The following is a 19,437-nucleotide window of genomic DNA, read 5'->3' as shown; positions in this document are numbered from 1 at the left end:
CATGTTTATGAACGTTCGGAAACGACATCAGTCGATTGTAATTTATGATCTCGATTCGCACATCGGAAAGCGATTCAGAACGAAATGTCAGTGAATCTTGTTAATTTCTATCGATTCACACAAAAGTGAATCGGTGATCACCAATTTTCATGTTTATGCACGTTCGGATACGACATAACTCGATTGTAAGTTATGATCTCGAATCGCACGTCGGAAAGCTGCTCTTTTCGAAATGTCAGTGAATGTTGTTAAATTGTATCGATTCACACAAAAGTGTATCGGTGATCTCCAATTTTCACGTTTATGATGGTTCGGAAACGACATCACTCGATTGTAAGTTATGATCTCGAATCGCACGAGGGAAAGCGGTTCTGTTCGAAATGTCAGTGAATCTTGATAATTTGTAACGATTCTCACAAAAGTTTATTTGTGATCACCAATTTTCATATTTGTGAACGTTCAGAAACGACATCGTTCGATTGTCAGTTTCGGTCTCGAATCGCTTTTCGGATTGCGATTCTGATAGAAATGTCGGAAAAAATTGTTGATTTGTAACGATTAACACAAAAGATTATCGCTGATTACCTATTTTCATGTTTATGAAAGATTGGAAACGTTCACCGATAAACGTCACATATCAACAATTTTACAGACATTTAGTATCGCAATCCGAAGGGCCATTTGAGATCTGAACTGACAATCGAGCGATGAAAACGTTTCCGAACGTTCATAAACATGAAGATTGGTGATCACCAATAAAATTTTTGTTCAATTCATGACAAATTAACAATATTCAATGACATTTCGATTCGAGATCATAAATTACAATCGAGTGATGTCATTTCCGAACGTTCATAAACATGAACATTGGTGATCACCGATACACTTTTGTATGAATCGATGGAAATTAACAAGATTCACTGACATTTCGTTCTGAATCGCTTTCCGACGTGCGAATCGAGATCATACCTTACAATCGAGTGATGTCGTTTACGAACCATCATAAACGTGAAAATTCGTGATCACCGATAAACTTTTGTGTAAATCGATAAAAATTAACAAGATTCACTGACATTTCGAACTGAACAGCTTTCCGACGTGCGATTCGAGATCATACCTTACAATCGAGTGATGTCGTTTCCGAACGTTCATATACATGAAAATTGGTTTTCACCGATACACTTTTGTATGAATCGATGGAAATTAACAAGATTCACTGACATTTCGTTCTGAATCGCTTTCCGATGTGCGAATCGAGATTGTACCTTACAATCGAGTGATGTCGTTTCCGAACCATCATAAACGTGAAAATTGGTGATCACCGATAAACTTTTGTGTAAATCGATAAAAATTAACAAGATTCACTGACATTTCGAACTGAACAGCTTTCCGACGTGCGATTCGAGATCAGACCTTACAATCGAGTGATGTCGTTTCCGAACGTTCATATACATGAAAATTGGTGTTCACCGATACACTTTTGTATGAATCGATGGAAATTAACAAGATTCACTGACATTTCGTTCTGAATCGCTTTCCGATGTGCGAATCGAGATCATACCTTACAATCGAGTGATGTCGTTTCCGAACGTTCATAAACATGAAAATTGGTGATCACCGATACACTTTTGTGTGAATCGACACAAATTAACAAGATTCACTGACATTTCGTTCTGAATCGCTTTCCGATGTGCGAATCGAGATCATACCTTACAATCGAGTGATGTCGTTTCCGAACGTTCATAAACATGAAAATTGGTGATCACCGATACACTTTTGTGTGAATCGACACAAATTAACAAGATTCACTGACATTCCGTTCTGAATCGCTTTCCGATGTGAGAATCGAGATCATACCTTACGATCGAGTGATGTCGTTTCCGAACGTTCATAAACATGAAGAACAGTGATCACCGATACACTTTTGTGTGAATCGACACAAATTAACAAGATTCACTGACATTTCGTTCTGAATCGCTTTCCGATGTGCGAATCGAGATCATACCTTACAATCGAGTGATGTCGTTTACGAACCATCATAAACGTGAAAATTGGTGATCACCGATAAACTTTTGTGTAAATCGATAAAAATTAACAAGATTCGCTGACATTTCGAACTGAACAGCTTTCCGATATGCGATCCGAGATCATAACTTACAATCGAGTGATGTCTTTTCCGAACGTTCATAAACATGAAGAACGGTGATCACCGATAGATTTTTGTGAGAATCGCAACAAATCAAGAAGATTCACTGACATTTCGAACAAAATCAGATTCCGACGTGCGATGCGAGATCATAACTTACAATCGAGTGATGTAGTTTCCGAACGTTCATAAACGTGAAAATTGGAGATCACCGATACACTTTTGTGTGAATCGATACAATTTAACAACATTCACTGACATTTCGACCAGCATCGATTTCCGACGAGCGATTCGAGATCATTACACGTCGGAAAGCGATTCACAACGAAATGTCAGTGAACCTTGTTAATTTGTATCGATTCGCACAAAAGTGTATCGGTGATCACAAATTTTCATGTTTATGAACGTTCGGGAAGGACATCAATCGATTGTAAGTTATGATCTCGATTGGCACTGTGGCAAGCGATTCAGAACGAAATGTCAGTTAATCTTGCTACTTTGTATCGATTCACACAAAAGTTTATCGGTGAACACCAATTTTCATGTATATGAACGTTCGGAAACGACATCACTCGATTGTAAGTTATGATCTCGAATCGCAAGTCGAAAAGCTGTTCTGTTCGAAATGTCAGTGAATGTTGTTAAATTGTATCGATTCACACAAAAGTGTATGGGTGATCACGAATTTTCACGTTTATAAACGTTCGGAAACGACATCACTCGGTTGTAAGGTGTGATCGCGATTCGCACATCGGAAAGCGATTCAGAACGAAATGTCAGTGTATCTGGTTAATTTGGGTCGATTCACACAAAAGTGTATCGGTGATCTCCAATTTTCACGTTTATGAACGTTCGGAAACGACATCAGTCGATTGTAAGGTATGATCTCGAATCGCACGTCGGAAAGCGATGCTGGTCGAAATGTCAGTGAATGTTGTTACATTCTATCGACTCACACAAAAGGGTATCGGTGATCGCCAATTTTCATGTTTATGAACGTTCGGAAACGACATCACTCGATTGTAATTTATGATCTCGATTCGCACATCGGAAAGCGATTCAGAACGAAATGTCAGTGAATCTTGTTAATTTCTATCGATTCACACAAAAGTGAATCGGTGATCACCAATTTTCATGTTTATGCACGTTCGGATACGACATAACTCGATTGTAAGTTATGATCTCGAATCGCACGTCGGAAAGCTGCTCTTTTCGAAATGTCAGTGAATGTTGTTTAATTGTATCGAGTCACACAAAAGTGTATCGGTGATCTCCAATTTTCACGTTTATGATGGTTCGGAAACGACATCACTCGATTGTAAGTTATGATCTCGAATCGCACGAGGGAAAGCGGTTCTGTTCGAAATGTCAGTGAATGTTGTTAATTTCTATCGATTCACACAAAAGTGAATCGGTAATCACCAATTTTCAAGTTTATGCATTTTCGGATACGACATAACTCGATTGTAAGTTATGATCTCGAATTGCACGTCGGAAAGCTGCTCTTTTCGAAATGTCAGTGAATGTTGTTAAATTGTATCGATTCACACAAAAGTGTATCGGTGATCTCCAATTTTCACGTTTATGATGGTTCGGAAACGACATCACTCGATTGTAAGTTATGATCTCGAATCGCACATCGGAAAGCGATTCAGAACGAAATGTCAGTGAATCTTGTTAATTTCTATCAATTCACACAAAAGTGAATCGGTGATCACCAATTTTCATGTTTATGCACGTTCGGATACGACATAACTCGATTGTAAGTTATGATCTCGAATCGCACGTCGGAAAGCTGCTCTTTTCGAAATGTCAGTGAATGTTGTTAAATTGTATCGATTCACACAAAAGTGTATCGGTGATCTCCAATTTTCACGTTTATGAACATTCGGAAACGACATCAGTCGATTGTAAGTTATGATCTCGAATCGCACGTCGGAAAGCTGCTCTTTTCGAAATGTCAGTGAATGTTGTTCAATTGTATCGATTCACACAAAAGCGTATCGGTGATCTCCAATTTTCACGTTCATGATGGCTCGGAAACGACATCACTCGATTATCTCGAATCGCACGTCGGAAAGCGATGCTGGTCGAAATGTCAGTGAATCTTGTCGATTTGTTACGAATCTCGCAAAAGTCTGTAGGTGTTCACCGTTTTTCATGTTTATGAACGTTCGGAAACGACATCAGTCGATTGTAATTTATGATCTCGATTCGCACATCGGAAAGCGATTCAGAACGAAATGTCACTGAATCTTGTTAATTTCTATCGATTCACACAAAAGTGAATCGGTGATCACCAATTTTCATGTTTATGCACGTTCGGATACGACATAACTCGATTGTAAGTTATGATCTCGAATCGCACATCGGAAAGCTGCTCTTTTCGAAATGTCAGTGAATGTTGTTAAATTGTATCGATTCACACAAAAGTGTATCGGTGATCTCCAATTTTCACGTATATGATGGTTCGGAAACGACATCACTCGATTGTAAGTTATGGTCTCGATTCGCACATTGGAAAGCGATTCAGAACGAAATGTCAGTGAATCTTGTTAATTTCTATCGATTCACACAAAAGTGAATCGGTGATCACCAATTTTCATGTTTATGCACGTTCGGAAACGCCATAACTCGATTGTAAGTTATGATCTCGAATCGCACATCGGAAAGGGATTCAGAACGAAATGTCAGTGAATCTTGTTAATTTCTATCAATTCACACAAAAGTGAATCGGTGATCACCAATTTTCATGTTTATGCACGTTCGGAAACGACATCAGTCGATTGTAAGTTATGATCTCGAATCGCACGTCGGAAAGCTGCTCTTTTCGAAATGTCAGTGAATGTTGTTAAATTGTATCGCTTCACACAAAAGTGTATCGGTGATCTCCAATTTTCACGTTTATGATGGTTCGGAAACGACATCACTCGATTGTAAGTTATGATCTCGATTCGCACATTGGAAAGCGATTCAGAACGAAATGTCAGTGAATCTTGATAATTTCTATCGATTCACACAAAAGTGAATCGGTGATCACCAATTTTCATGTTTATGCACGTTCGGAAACGCCATAACTCGATTGTAAGTTATGATCTCGAATCGCACGTCGGAAAGCTGCTCTTTTCGAAATGTCAGTGAATGTTGTTAAATTGTATCGATTCACACAAAAGTGTATCGGTGATCTCCAATTTTCACGTTTATGAACGTTCGGAAACGACATCAGTCGATTGTAAGTTATGATCTCGAATCGCACGTCGGAAAGCTGCTCTTTTCGAAATGTCAGTGAATGTTGTTAAATTGTATCGATTCACACAAAAGTGTATCGGTGATCTCCAATTTTCACGTTCATGATGGCTCGGAAACGACATCACTCGATTATCTCGAATCGCACGTCGGAAAGCGATGCTGGTCGAAATGTCAGTGAATCTTGTCGATTTGTTACGAATCTCGCAAAAGTCTGTAGGTGTTCACCGTTTTTCATGTTTATGAACGTTCGGAAACGACATCAGTCGATTGTAATTTATGATCTCGATTCGCACATCGGAAAGCGATTCAGAACGAAATGTCAGTGAATCTTGTTAATTTCTATCGATTCACACAAAAGTGAATCGGTGATCACCAATTTTCATGTTTATGCACGTTCGGATACGACATAACTCGATTGTAAGTTATGATCTCGAACCGCACGTCGGAAAGCTGCTCTTTTCGAATGGTCAGTGAATGTTGTTAAATTGTATCGATTCACACAAAAGTGTATCGGTGATCTCCAATTTTCACGTTTATGATGGTTCGGAAACGACATCACTCGATTGTAAGTTATGGTCTCGATTCGCACATTGGAAAGCGATTCAGAACGAAATGTCAGTGAATCTTGTTAATTTCTATCGATTCACACAAAAGTGAATCGGTGATCACCAATTTTCATGTTTATGCACGTTCGGAAACGCCATAACTCGATTGTAAGTTATGATCTCGAATCGCACGTCGGAAAGCTGCTCTTTTCGAAATGTCAGTGAATGTTGTTAAATTGTATCGATTCACACAAAAGTGTATCGGTGATCTCCAATTTGCACGTTTATGATGGTTCGGAAACGACATCACTCGATTGTAAGTTATGATCTCGAATCGCACGAGGGAAAGCGGTTCTGTTCGAAATGTCAGTGAATGTTGTTAATTTCTATCGATTCACACAAAAGTGAATCGGTAATCACCAATTTTCAAGTTTATGCATTTTCGGATACGACATAACTCGATTGTAAGTTATGATCTCGAATTGCACGTCGGAAAGCTGCTCTTTTCGAAATGTCAGTGAATGTTGTTAAATTGTATCGATTCACACAAAAGTGTATCGGTGATCTCCAATTTTCACGTTTATGATGGTTCGGAAACGACATCACTCGATTGTAAGTTATGATCTCGAATCGCACATCGGAAAGCGATTCAGAACGAAATGTCAGTGAATCTTGTTAATTTCTATCAATTCACACAAAAGTGAATCGGTGATCACCAATTTTCATGTTTATGCACGTTCGGATACGACATAACTCGATTGTAAGTTATGATCTCGAATCGCACGTCGGAAAGCTGCTCTTTTCGAAATGTCAGTGAATGTTGTTAAATTGTATCGATTCACACAAAAGTGTATCGGTGATCTCCAATTTTCACGTTTATGATGGTTCGGAAACGACATCACTCGATTGTAAGTTATGATCTCGATTCGCACATTGGAAAGCGATTCAGAACGAAATGTCAGTGAATCTTGATAATTTCTATCGATTCACACAAAAGTGAATCGGTGATCACCAATTTTCATGTTTATGCACGTTCGGAAACGACATTACTCGATTGTAAGTTATGATCTCGAATCGCACGTCGGAAAGCTGCTCTTTTCGAAATGTCAGTGAATTTTGTTAAATTGTATCGATTCACACAAAAGTGTATCGGTGATCTCCAATTTTCACGTTTATGAACATTCGGAAACGACATCAGTCGATTGTAAGTTATGATCTCGAATCGCACGTCGGAAAGCTGCTCTTTTCGAAATGTCAGTGAATGTTGTTCAATTGTATCGATTCACACAAAAGTGTATCGGTGATCTCCAATTTTCACGTTCATGATGGCTCGGAAACGACATCACTCGATTATCTCGAATCGCACGTCAGAAAGCGATGCTGGTCGAAATGTCAGTGAATCTTGTCGATTTGTTACGAATCTCGCAAAAGTCTGTAGGTGTTCACCGTTTTTCATGTTTATGAACGTTCGGAAACGACATCAGTCGATTGTAATTTATGATCTCGATTCGCACATCGGAAAGCGATTCAGAACGAAATGTCAGTGAATCTTGTTAATTTCTATCGATTCACACAAAAGTGAATCGGTGATCACCAATTTTCATGTTTATGCACGTTCGGATACGACATAACTCGATTGTAAGTTATGATCTCGAATCGCACGTCGGAAAGCTGCTCTTTTCGAAATGTCAGTGAATGTTGTTAAATTGTATCGATTCACACAAAAGTGTATCGGTGATCTCCAATTTTCACGTTTATGATGGTTCGGAAACGACATCACTCGATTGTAAGTTATGATCTCGAATCGCACGAGGGAAAGCGGTTCTGTTCGAAATGTCAGTGAATCTTGATAATTTCTATCGATTCACACAAAAGTGAATCGGTGATCACCAATTTTCATGTTTATGCACGTTCGGAAACGACATTACTCGATTGTAAGTTATGATCTCGAATCGCACGTCGGAAAGCTGCTCTTTTCGAAATGTCAGTGAATTTTGTTAAATTGTATCGATTCACACAAAAGTGTATCGGTGATCTCCAATTTTCACGTTTATGAACATTCGGAAACGACATCAGTCGATTGTAAGTTATGATCTCGAATCGCACGTCGGAAAGCTGCTCTTTTCGAAATGTCAGTGAATGTTGTTCAATTGTATCGATTCACACAAAAGTGTATCGGTGATCTCCAATTTTCACGTTCATGATGGCTCGGAAACGACATCACTCGATTATCTCGAATCGCACGTCGGAAAGCGATGCTGGTCGAAATGTCAGTGAATCTTGTCGATTTGTTACGAATCGCGCAAAAGTCTGTAGGTGTTCACCGTTTTTCATGTTTATGAACGTTCGGAAACGACATCAGTCGATTGTAATTTATGATCTCGATTCGCACATCGGAAAGCGATTCAGAACGAAATGTCAGTGAATCTTGTTAATTTCTATCGATTCACACAAAAGTGAATCGGTGATCACCAATTTTCATGTTTATGCACGTTCGGATACGACATAACTCGATTGTAAGTTATGATCTCGAATCGCACGTCGGAAAGCTGCTCTTTTCGAAATGTCAGTGAATGTTGTTAAATTGTATCGATTCACACAAAAGTGTATCGGTGATCTCCAATTTTCACGTTTATGATGGTTCGGAAACGACATCACTCGATTGTAAGTTATGATCTCGAATCGCACGAGGGAAAGCGGTTCTGTTCGAAATGTCAGTGAATCTTGTTAATTTCTATCGATTCACACAAAAGTGAATCGGTGATCACCAATTTTCATGTTTATGCACGTTCGGAAACGCCATAACTCGATTGTAAGTTATGATCTCGAATCGCACGTCGGAAAGCTGCTCTTTTCGAAATGTCAGTGAATGTTGTTAAATTGTATCGATTCACACAAAAGTGTATCGGTGATCTCCAATTTGCACGTTTATGATGGTTCGGAAACTACATCACTCGATTGTAAGTTATGATCTCGATTCGCACATCAGAAAGCGATTCAGAACGAAATGTCAGTGAATCTTGTTAATTTCTATCAATTCACACAAAAGTGAATCGGTGATCACCAATTTTCATGTTTATGCACGTTCGGAAACGACATAACTCGATTGTAAGTTATGATCTCGAATCGCACGTCGGAAACCGATTCTGTTCGAATTGTAAGTGAATCTTGATAATTTGTAACGATTCTCACAAAAGTTTATTTGTGATCATCAATTTTCATATTTGTGAACGTTCAGAAACGACATCGTTCGATTGTCAGTTCCGGTCTCGAATCGCATTTCGGATTGCGATTCTGATAGAAATGTCGGAAAAAATTGTTGATTTGTAACGATTAACACAAAAGATTATCGCTGATTACCTATTTTCATGTTTATGAAAGATTGGAAACGTTCACCGATAAACGTCACATATCAACAATTTTACAGACATTTAGTATCGCAATCCGAAGGGCCATTTGAGATCTGAACTGACAATCGAGCGATGAAAACGTTTCCGAACGTTCATAAACATGAAGATTGGTGATCACCAATAAAATTTTTGTTCAATTCATGACAAATTAACAATATTCAATGACATTTCGATTCGAGATCATAAATTACAATCGAGTGATGTCATTTCCGAACGTTCATAAACATGAACATTGGTGATCACCGATACACTTTGGTGTGAATCGATAAAAATTAACAAGATTCACTGACATTTCGAACTGAACAGCTTTCCGACGTGCGATTGAAAATCATACCTTACAATCGAGTGATGTCGTTTCCGAACGTTCATAAACATGAAAATTGGTGATCACCGATACACTTTTGTGTGAATCGACACAAATTAACAAGATTCACTGACATTTCGTTCTGAATCGCTTTCCGATGTGCGAATCGAGATCATACCTTACAATCGAGTGATGTCGTTTACGAACCATCATAAACGTGAAAATCGGTGATCACCGATAAACTTTTGTGTAAATCGATAAAAATTAACAAGATTCACTGACATTTCGAACTGAACAGCTTTCCGACGTGCGATTCGAGATCATACCTTACAATCGAGTGATGTCGTTTCCGAACGTTCATATACATGAAAATTGGTGTTCACCGATACACTTTTGTATGAATCGATGGAAATTAACAAGATTCACTGACATTTCGTTCTGAATCGCTTTCCGATGTGCGAATCGAGATCATACCTTACAATCGAGTGATGTCGTTTCCGAACTTTCATAAACATGAAAATTGGTGATCACCGATACACTTTTGTGCGAATCGACACAAATTAACAAGATTCACTGACATTTCGTTCTGAATCGCTTTCCGATGTGCGAATCGAGATCATACCTTACAATCGAGTGATGTCGTTTACGAACCATCATAAACGTGAAAATTGGTGATCACCGATAAACTTTTGTGTAAATCGATAAAAATTAACAAGATTCACTGACATTTCGAACTGAACAGCTTTCCGATATGCGATCCGAGATCATAACTTACAATCGAGTGATGTCGTTTCCGAACGTTCATAAACATGAAGAACGGTGATCACCGATAGATTTTTGTGAGAATCGCAACAAATCAAGAAGATTCACTGACATTTCGAACAAAATCAGATTCCGACGTGCGATGCGAGATCATAACTTACAATCGAGTGATGTAGTTTCCGAACGTTCATAAACGTGAAAATTGGAGATCACCGATACACTTTTGTGAGAATCGATACAATTTAACAACATTCACTGACATTTCGACCAGCATCGATTTCCGACGAGCGATTCGAGATCATTACACGTCGGAAAGCGATTCAGAACGAAATGTCAGTGAACCTTGTTAATTTGTATCGATTCGCACAAAAGTGTATCGGTGATCACAAATTTTCATGTTTATGAACGTTCGGGAAGGACATCAATCGATTGTAAGTTATGATCTCGATTGGCACTGTGGCAAGCGATTCAGAACGAAATGTCAGTTAATCTTGCTACTTTGTATCGATTCACACAAAAGTTTATCGGTGAACACCAATTTTCATGTATATGAACGTTCGGAAACGACATCACTCGATTGTAAGTTATGATCTCGAATCGCAAGTCGAAAAGCTGTTCTGTTCGAAATGTCAGTGAATGTTGTTAAATTGTATCGATTCACACAAAAGTGTATGGGTGATCACGAATTTTCACGTTTATAAACGTTCGGAAACGACATCACTCGGTTGTAAGGTGTGATCGCGATTCGCACATCGGAAAGCGATTCAGAACGAAATGTCAGTGAATCTGGTTAATTTGGGTCGATTCACACAAAAGTGTATCGGTGATCTCCAATTTTCACGTTTATGAACGTTCGGAAACGACATCAGTCGAATGTAAGGTATGATCTCGAATCGCACGTCGGAAAGCGATGCTGGTCGAAATGTCAGTGAATGTTGTTACATTCTATCGACTCACACAAAAGGGTATCGGTGATCGCCAATTTTCATGTTTATGAACGTTCGGAAACGACATCACTCGATTGTAATTTATGATCTCGATTCGCACATCGGAAAGCGATTCAGAACGAAATGTCAGTGAATCTTGTTAATTTCTATCGATTCACACAAAAGTGAATCGGTGATCACCAATTTTCATGTTTATGCACGTTCGGATACGACATAACTCGATTGTAAGTTATGATCTCGAATCGCACGTCGGAAAGCTGCTCTTTTCGAAATGTCAGTGAATGTTGTTAAATTGTATCGATTCACACAAAAGTGTATCGGTGATCTCCAATTTTCACGTTTATGATGGTTCGGAAACGACATCACTCGATTGTAAGTTATGATCTCGAATCGCACGAGGGAAAGCGGTTCTGTTCGAAATGTCAGTGAATGTTGTTAATTTCTATCGATTCACACAAAAGTGAATCGGTAATCACCAATTTTCAAGTTTATGCATTTTCGGATACGACATAACTCGATTGTAAGTTATGATCTCGAATTGCACGTCGGAAAGCTGCTCTTTTCGAAATGTCAGTGAATGTTGTTAAATTGTATCGATTCACACAAAAGTGTATCGGTGATCTCCAATTTTCACGTTTATGATGGTTCGGAAACGACATCACTCGATTGTAAGTTATGATCTCGAATCGCACATCGGAAAGCGATTCAGAACGAAATGTCAGTGAATCTTGTTAATTTCTATCAATTCACACAAAAGTGAATCGGTGATCACCAATTTTCATGTTTATGCACGTTCGGATACGACATAACTCGATTGTAAGTTATGATCTCGAATCGCACGTCGGAAAGCTGCTCTTTTCGAAATGTCAGTGAATGTTGTTAAATTGTATCGATTCACACAAAAGTGTATCGGTGATCTCCAATTTTCACGTTTATGATGGTTCGGAAACGACATCACTCGATTGTAAGTTATGATCTCGATTCGCACATTGGAAAGCGATTCAGAACGAAATGTCAGTGAATCTTGATAATTTCTATCGATTCACACAAAAGTGAATCGGTGATCACCAATTTTCATGTTTATGCACGTTCGGAAACGACATTACTCGATTGTAAGTTATGATCTCGAATCGCACGTCGGAAAGCTGCTCTTTTCGAAATGTCAGTGAATTTTGTTAAATTGTATCGATTCACACAAAAGTGTATCGGTGATCTCCAATTTTCACGTTTATGAACATTCGGAAACGACATCAGTCGATTGTAAGTTATGATCTCGAATCGCACGTCGGAAAGCTGCTCTTTTCGAAATGTCAGTGAATGTTGTTCAATTGTATCGATTCACACAAAAGTGTATCGGTGATCTCCAATTTTCACGTTCATGATGGCTCGGAAACGACATCACTCGATTATCTCGAATCGCACGTCAGAAAGCGATGCTGGTCGAAATGTCAGTGAATCTTGTCGATTTGTTACGAATCTCGCAAAAGTCTGTAGGTGTTCACCGTTTTTCATGTTTATGAACGTTCGGAAACGACATCAGTCGATTGTAATTTATGATCTCGATTCGCACATCGGAAAGCGATTCAGAACGAAATGTCAGTGAATCTTGTTAATTTCTATCGATTCACACAAAAGTGAATCGGTGATCACCAATTTTCATGTTTATGCACGTTCGGATACGACATAACTCGATTGTAAGTTATGATCTCGAATCGCACGTCGGAAAGCTGCTCTTTTCGAAATGTCAGTGAATGTTGTTAAATTGTATCGATTCACACAAAAGTGTATCGGTGATCTCCAATTTTCACGTTTATGATGGTTCGGAAACGACATCACTCGATTGTAAGTTATGATCTCGAATCGCACGAGGGAAAGCGGTTCTGTTCGAAATGTCAGTGAATCTTGATAATTTCTATCGATTCACACAAAAGTGAATCGGTGATCACCAATTTTCATGTTTATGCACGTTCGGAAACGACATTACTCGATTGTAAGTTATGATCTCGAATCGCAAGTCGGAAAGCTGCTCTTTTCGAAATGTCAGTGAATTTTGTTAAATTGTATCGATTCACACAAAAGTGTATCGGTGATCTCCAATTTTCACGTTTATGAACATTCGGAAACGACATCAGTCGATTGTAAGTTATGATCTCGAATCGCACGTCGGAAAGCTGCTCTTTTCGAAATGTCAGTGAATGTTGTTCAATTGTATCGATTCACACAAAAGTGTATCGGTGATCTCCAATTTTCACGTTCATGATGGCTCGGAAACGACATCACTCGATTATCTCGAATCGCACGTCGGAAAGCGATGCTGGTCGAAATGTCAGTGAATCTTGTCGATTTGTTACGAATCGCGCAAAAGTCTGTAGGTGTTCACCGTTTTTCATGTTTATGAACGTTCGGAAACGACATCAGTCGATTGTAATTTATGATCTCGATTCGCACATCGGAAAGCGATTCAGAACGAAATGTCAGTGAATCTTGTTAATTTCTATCGATTCACACAAAAGTGAATCGGTGATCACCAATTTTCATGTTTATGCACGTTCGGATACGACATAACTCGATTGTAAGTTATGATCTCGAATCGCACGTCGGAAAGCTGCTCTTTTCGAAATGTCAGTGAATGTTGTTAAATTGTATCGATTCACACAAAAGTGTATCGGTGATCTCCAATTTTCACGTTTATGATGGTTCGGAAACGACATCACTCGATTGTAAGTTATGATCTCGAATCGCACGAGGGAAAGCGGTTCTGTTCGAAATGTCAGTGAATCTTGTTAATTTCTATCGATTCACACAAAAGTGAATCGGTGATCACCAATTTTCATGTTTATGCACGTTCGGAAACGCCATAACTCGATTGTAAGTTATGATCTCGAATCGCACGTCGGAAAGCTGCTCTTTTCGAAATGTCAGTGAATGTTGTTAAATTGTATCGATTCACACAAAAGTGTATCGGTGATCTCCAATTTGCACGTTTATGATGGTTCGGAAACTACATCACTCGATTGTAAGTTATGATCTCGATTCGCACATCAGAAAGCGATTCAGAACGAAATGTCAGTGAATCTTGTTAATTTCTATCAATTCACACAAAAGTGAATCGGTGATCACCAATTTTCATGTTTATGCACGTTCGGAAACGACATAACTCGATTGTAAGTTATGATCTCGAATCGCACGTCGGAAACCGATTCTGTTCGAATTGTAAGTGAATCTTGATAATTTGTAACGATTCTCACAAAAGTTTATTTGTGATCACCAATTTTCATATTTGTGAACGTTCAGAAACGACATCGTTCGATTGTCAGTTCCGGTCTCGAATCGCTTTTCGGATTGCGATTCTGATAGAAATGTCGGAAAAAATTGTTGATTTGTAACGATTAACACAAAAGATTATCGCTGATTACCTATTTTCATGTTTATGAAAGATTGGAAACGTTCACCGATAAACGTCACATATCAACAATTTTACAGACATTTAGTATCGCAATCCGAAGGGCCATTTGAGATCTGAACTGACAATCGAGCGATGAAAACGTTTCCGAACGTTCATAAACATGAAGATTGGTGATCACCAATAAAATTTTTGTTCAATTCATGACAAATTAACAATATTCAATGACATTTCGATTCGAGATCATAAATTACAATCGAGTGATGTCATTTCCGAACGTTCATAAACATGAACATTGGTGATCACCGATACACTTTTGTATGAATCGATGGAAATTAACAAGATTCACTGACATTTCGTTCTGAATCGCTTTCCGACGTGCGAATCGAGATCATACCTTACAATCGAGTGATGTCGTTTACGAACCATCATAAACGTGAAAATTCGTGATCACCGATAAACTTTTGTGTAAATCGATAAAAATTAACAAGATTCACTGACATTTCGAACTGAACAGCTTTCCGACGTGCGATTCGAGATCATACCTTACAATCGAGTGATGTCGTTTCCGAACGTTCATATACATGAAAATTGGTTTTCACCGATACACTTTTGTATGAATCGATGGAAATTAACAAGATTCACTGACATTTCGTTCTGAATCGCTTTCCGATGTGCGAATCGAGATTGTACCTTACAATCGAGTGATGTCGTTTCCGAACCATCATAAACGTGAAAATTGGTGATCACCGATAAACTTTTGTGTGAATCGACACAAATTAACAAGATTCACTGACATTTCGTTCTGAATCGCTTTCCGATGTGCGAATCGAGATCATACCTTACAATCGAGTGATGTCGTTTACGAACCATCATAAACGTGAAAATTGGTGTTCACCGATACACTTTTGTATGAATCGATGGAAATTAACAAGATTCACTGACATTTCGTTCTGAATCGCTTTCCGATGTGCGAATCGAGATCATACCTTACAATCGAGTGATGTCGTTTCCGAACGTTCATAAACATGAAAATTGGTGATCACCGATACACTTTTGTGTGAATCGACACAAATTAACAAGATTCACTGACATTTCGTTCTGAATCGCTTTCCGATGTGCGAATCGAGATCATACCTTACAATCGAGTGATGTCGTTTCCGAACGTTCATAAACATGAAAATTGGTGATCACCGATACACTTTTGTGTGAATCGACACAAATTAACAAGATTCACTGACATTCCGTTCTGAATCGCTTTCCGATGTGAGAATCGAGATCATACCTTACGATCGAGTGATGTCGTTTCCGAACGTTCATAAACATGAAGAACAGTGATCACCGATACACTTTTGTGTGAATCGACACAAATTAACAAGATTCACTGACATTTCGTTCTGAATCGCTTTCCGATGTGCGAATCGAGATCATACCTTACAATCGAGTGATGTCGTTTACGAACCATCATAAACGTGAAAATTGGTGATCACCGATAAACTTTTGTGTAAATCGATAAAAATTAACAAGATTCACTGACATTTCGAACTGAACAGCTTTCCGATATGCGATCCGAGATCATAACTTACAATCGAGTGATGTCTTTTCCGAACGTTCATAAACATGAAGAACGGTGATCACCGATAGATTTTTGTGAGAATCGCAACAAATCAAGAAGATTCACTGACATTTCGAACAAAATCAGATTCCGACGTGCGATGCGAGATCATAACTTACAATCGAGTGATGTAGTTTCCGAACGTTTATAAACGTGAAAATTGGAGATCACCGATACACTTTTGTGTGAATCGATACAATTTAACAACATTCACTGACATTTCAACCAGCATCGATTTCCGACGAGCGATTCGAGATCATTACACGTCGGAAAGCGATTCAGAACGAAATGTCAGTGAACCTTGTTAATTTGTATCGATTCGCACAAAAGTGTATCGGTGATCACAAATTTTCATGTTTATGAACGTTCGGGAAGGACATCAATCGATTGTAAGTTATGATCTCGATTGGCACTGTGGCAAGCGATTCAGAACGAAATGTCAGTTAATCTTGCTACTTTGTATCGATTCACACAAAAGTTTATCGGTGAACACCAATTTTCATGTATATGAACGTTCGGAAACGACATCACTCGATTGTAAGTTATGATCTCGAATCGCAAGTCGAAAAGCTGTTCTGTTCGAAATGTCAGTGAATGTTGTTAAATTGTATCGATTCACACAAAAGTGTATGGGTGATCACGAATTTTCACGTTTATAAACGTTCGGAAACGACATCACTCGGTTGTAAGGTGTGATCGCGATTCGCACATCGGAAAGCGATTCAGAACGAAATGTCAGTGAATCTGGTTAATTTGGGTCGATTCACACAAAAGTGTATCGGTGATCTCCAATTTTCACGTTTATGAACGTTCGGAAACGACATCAGTCGAATGTAAGGTATGATCTCGAATCGCACGTCGGAAAGCGATGCTGGTCGAAATGTCAGTGAATGTTGTTACATTCTATCGACTCACACAAAAGGGTATCGGTGATCGCCAATTTTCATGTTTATGAACGTTCGGAAACGACATCACTCGATTGTAATTTATGATCTCGATTCGCACATCGGAAAGCGATTCAGAACGAAATGTCAGTGAATCTTGTTAATTTCTATCGATTCACACAAAAGTGAATCGGTGATCACCAATTTTCATGTTTATGCACGTTCGGATACGACATAACTCGATTGTAAGTTATGATCTCGAATCGCACGTCGGAAAGCTGCTCTTTTCGAAATGTCAGTGAATGTTGTTAAATTGTATCGATTCACACAAAAGTGTATCGGTGATCTCCAATTTTCACGTTTATGATGGTTCGGAAACGACATCACTCGATTGTAAGTTATGATCTCGATTCGCACATTGGAAAGCGATTCAGAACGAAATGTCAGTGAATCTTGATAATTTCTATCGATTCACACAAAAGTGAATCGGTGATCACCAATTTTCATGTTTATGCACGTTCGGAAACGACATTACTCGATTGTAAGTTATGATCTCGAATCGCACGTCGGAAAGCTGCTCTTTTCGAAATGTCAGTGAATTTTGTTAAATTGTATCGATTCACACAAAAGTGTATCGGTGATCTCCAATTTTCACGTTTATGAACATTCGGAAACGACATCAGTCGATTGTAAGTTATGATCTCGAATCGCACGTCGGAAAGCTGCTCTTTTCGAAATGTCAGTGAATGTTGTTCAATTGTATCGATTCACACAAAAGTGTATCGGTGATCTCCAATTTTCACGTTCATGATGGCTCGGAAACGACATCACTCGATTATCTCGAATCGCACGTCGGAAAGCGATGCTGGTCGAAATGTCAGTGAATCTTGTCGATTTGTTACGAATCTCGCAAAAGTCTGTAGGTGTTCACCGTTTTTCATGTTTATGAACGTTCGGAAACGACATCAGTCGATTGTAATTTATGATCTCGATTCGCACATCGGAAAGCGGTTCTGTTCGAAATGTCAGTGAATCTTGTTAATTTCTATCGATTCACACAAAAGTGAATCGGTGATCACCAATTTTCATGTTTATGCACGTTCGGAAACGCCATAACTCGATTGTAAGTTATGATCTCGAATCGCACGTCGGAAAGCTGCTCTTTTCGAAATGTCAGTGAATGTTGTTAAATCGTATCGATTCACACAAAAGTGTATCGGTGATCTCCAATTTGCACGTTTATGATGGTTCGGAAACTACATCACTCGATTGTAAGTTATGATCTCGATTCGCACATCAGAAAGCGATTCAGAACGAAATGTCAGTGAATCTTGTTAATTTCTATCAATTCACACAAAAGTGAATCGGTGATCACCAATTTTCATGTTTATGCACGTTCGGAAACGACATAACTCGATTGTAAGTTATGATCTCGAATCGCACGTCGGAAACCGATTCTGTTCGAATTGTAAGTGAATCTTGATAATTTGTAACGATTCTCACAAAAGTTTATTTGTGATCACCAATTTTCATATTTGTGAACGTTCAGAAACGACATCGTTCGATTGTCAGTTTCGGTCTCGAATCGCTTTTCGGATTGCGATTCTGATAGAAATGTCGGAAAAAATTGTTGATTTGTAACGATTAACACAAAAGATTATCGCTGATTACCTATTTTCATGTTTATGAAAGATTGGAAACGTTCACCGATAAACGTCACATATCAACAATTTTACAGACATTTAGTATCGCAATCCGAAGGGCCATTTGAGATCTGAACTGACAATCGAGCGATGAAAACGTTTCCGAACGTTCATAAACATGAAGATTGGTGATCACCAATAAAATTTTTGTTCAATTCATGACAAATTAACAATATTCAATGACATTTCGATTCGAGATCATAAATTACAATCGAGTGATGTCATTTCCGAACGTTCATAAACATGAACATTGGTGATCACCGATACACTTTTGTATGAATCGATGGAAATTAACAAGATTCACTGACATTTCGTTCTGAATCGCTTTCCGACGTGCGAATCGAGATCATACCTTACAATCGAGTGATGTCGTTTACGAACCATCATAAACGTGAAAATTCGTGATCACCGATAAACTTTTGTGTAAATCGATAAAAATTAACAAGATTCACTGACATTTCGAACTGAA

Source organism: Venturia canescens, chromosome 3 (genome assembly GCF_019457755.1).
Source record: "Venturia canescens isolate UGA chromosome 3, ASM1945775v1, whole genome shotgun sequence".
NCBI lineage: Eukaryota > Metazoa > Arthropoda > Insecta > Hymenoptera > Ichneumonidae > Venturia > Venturia canescens.
Note: the sequence above shows the minus strand (reverse complement) of the source record.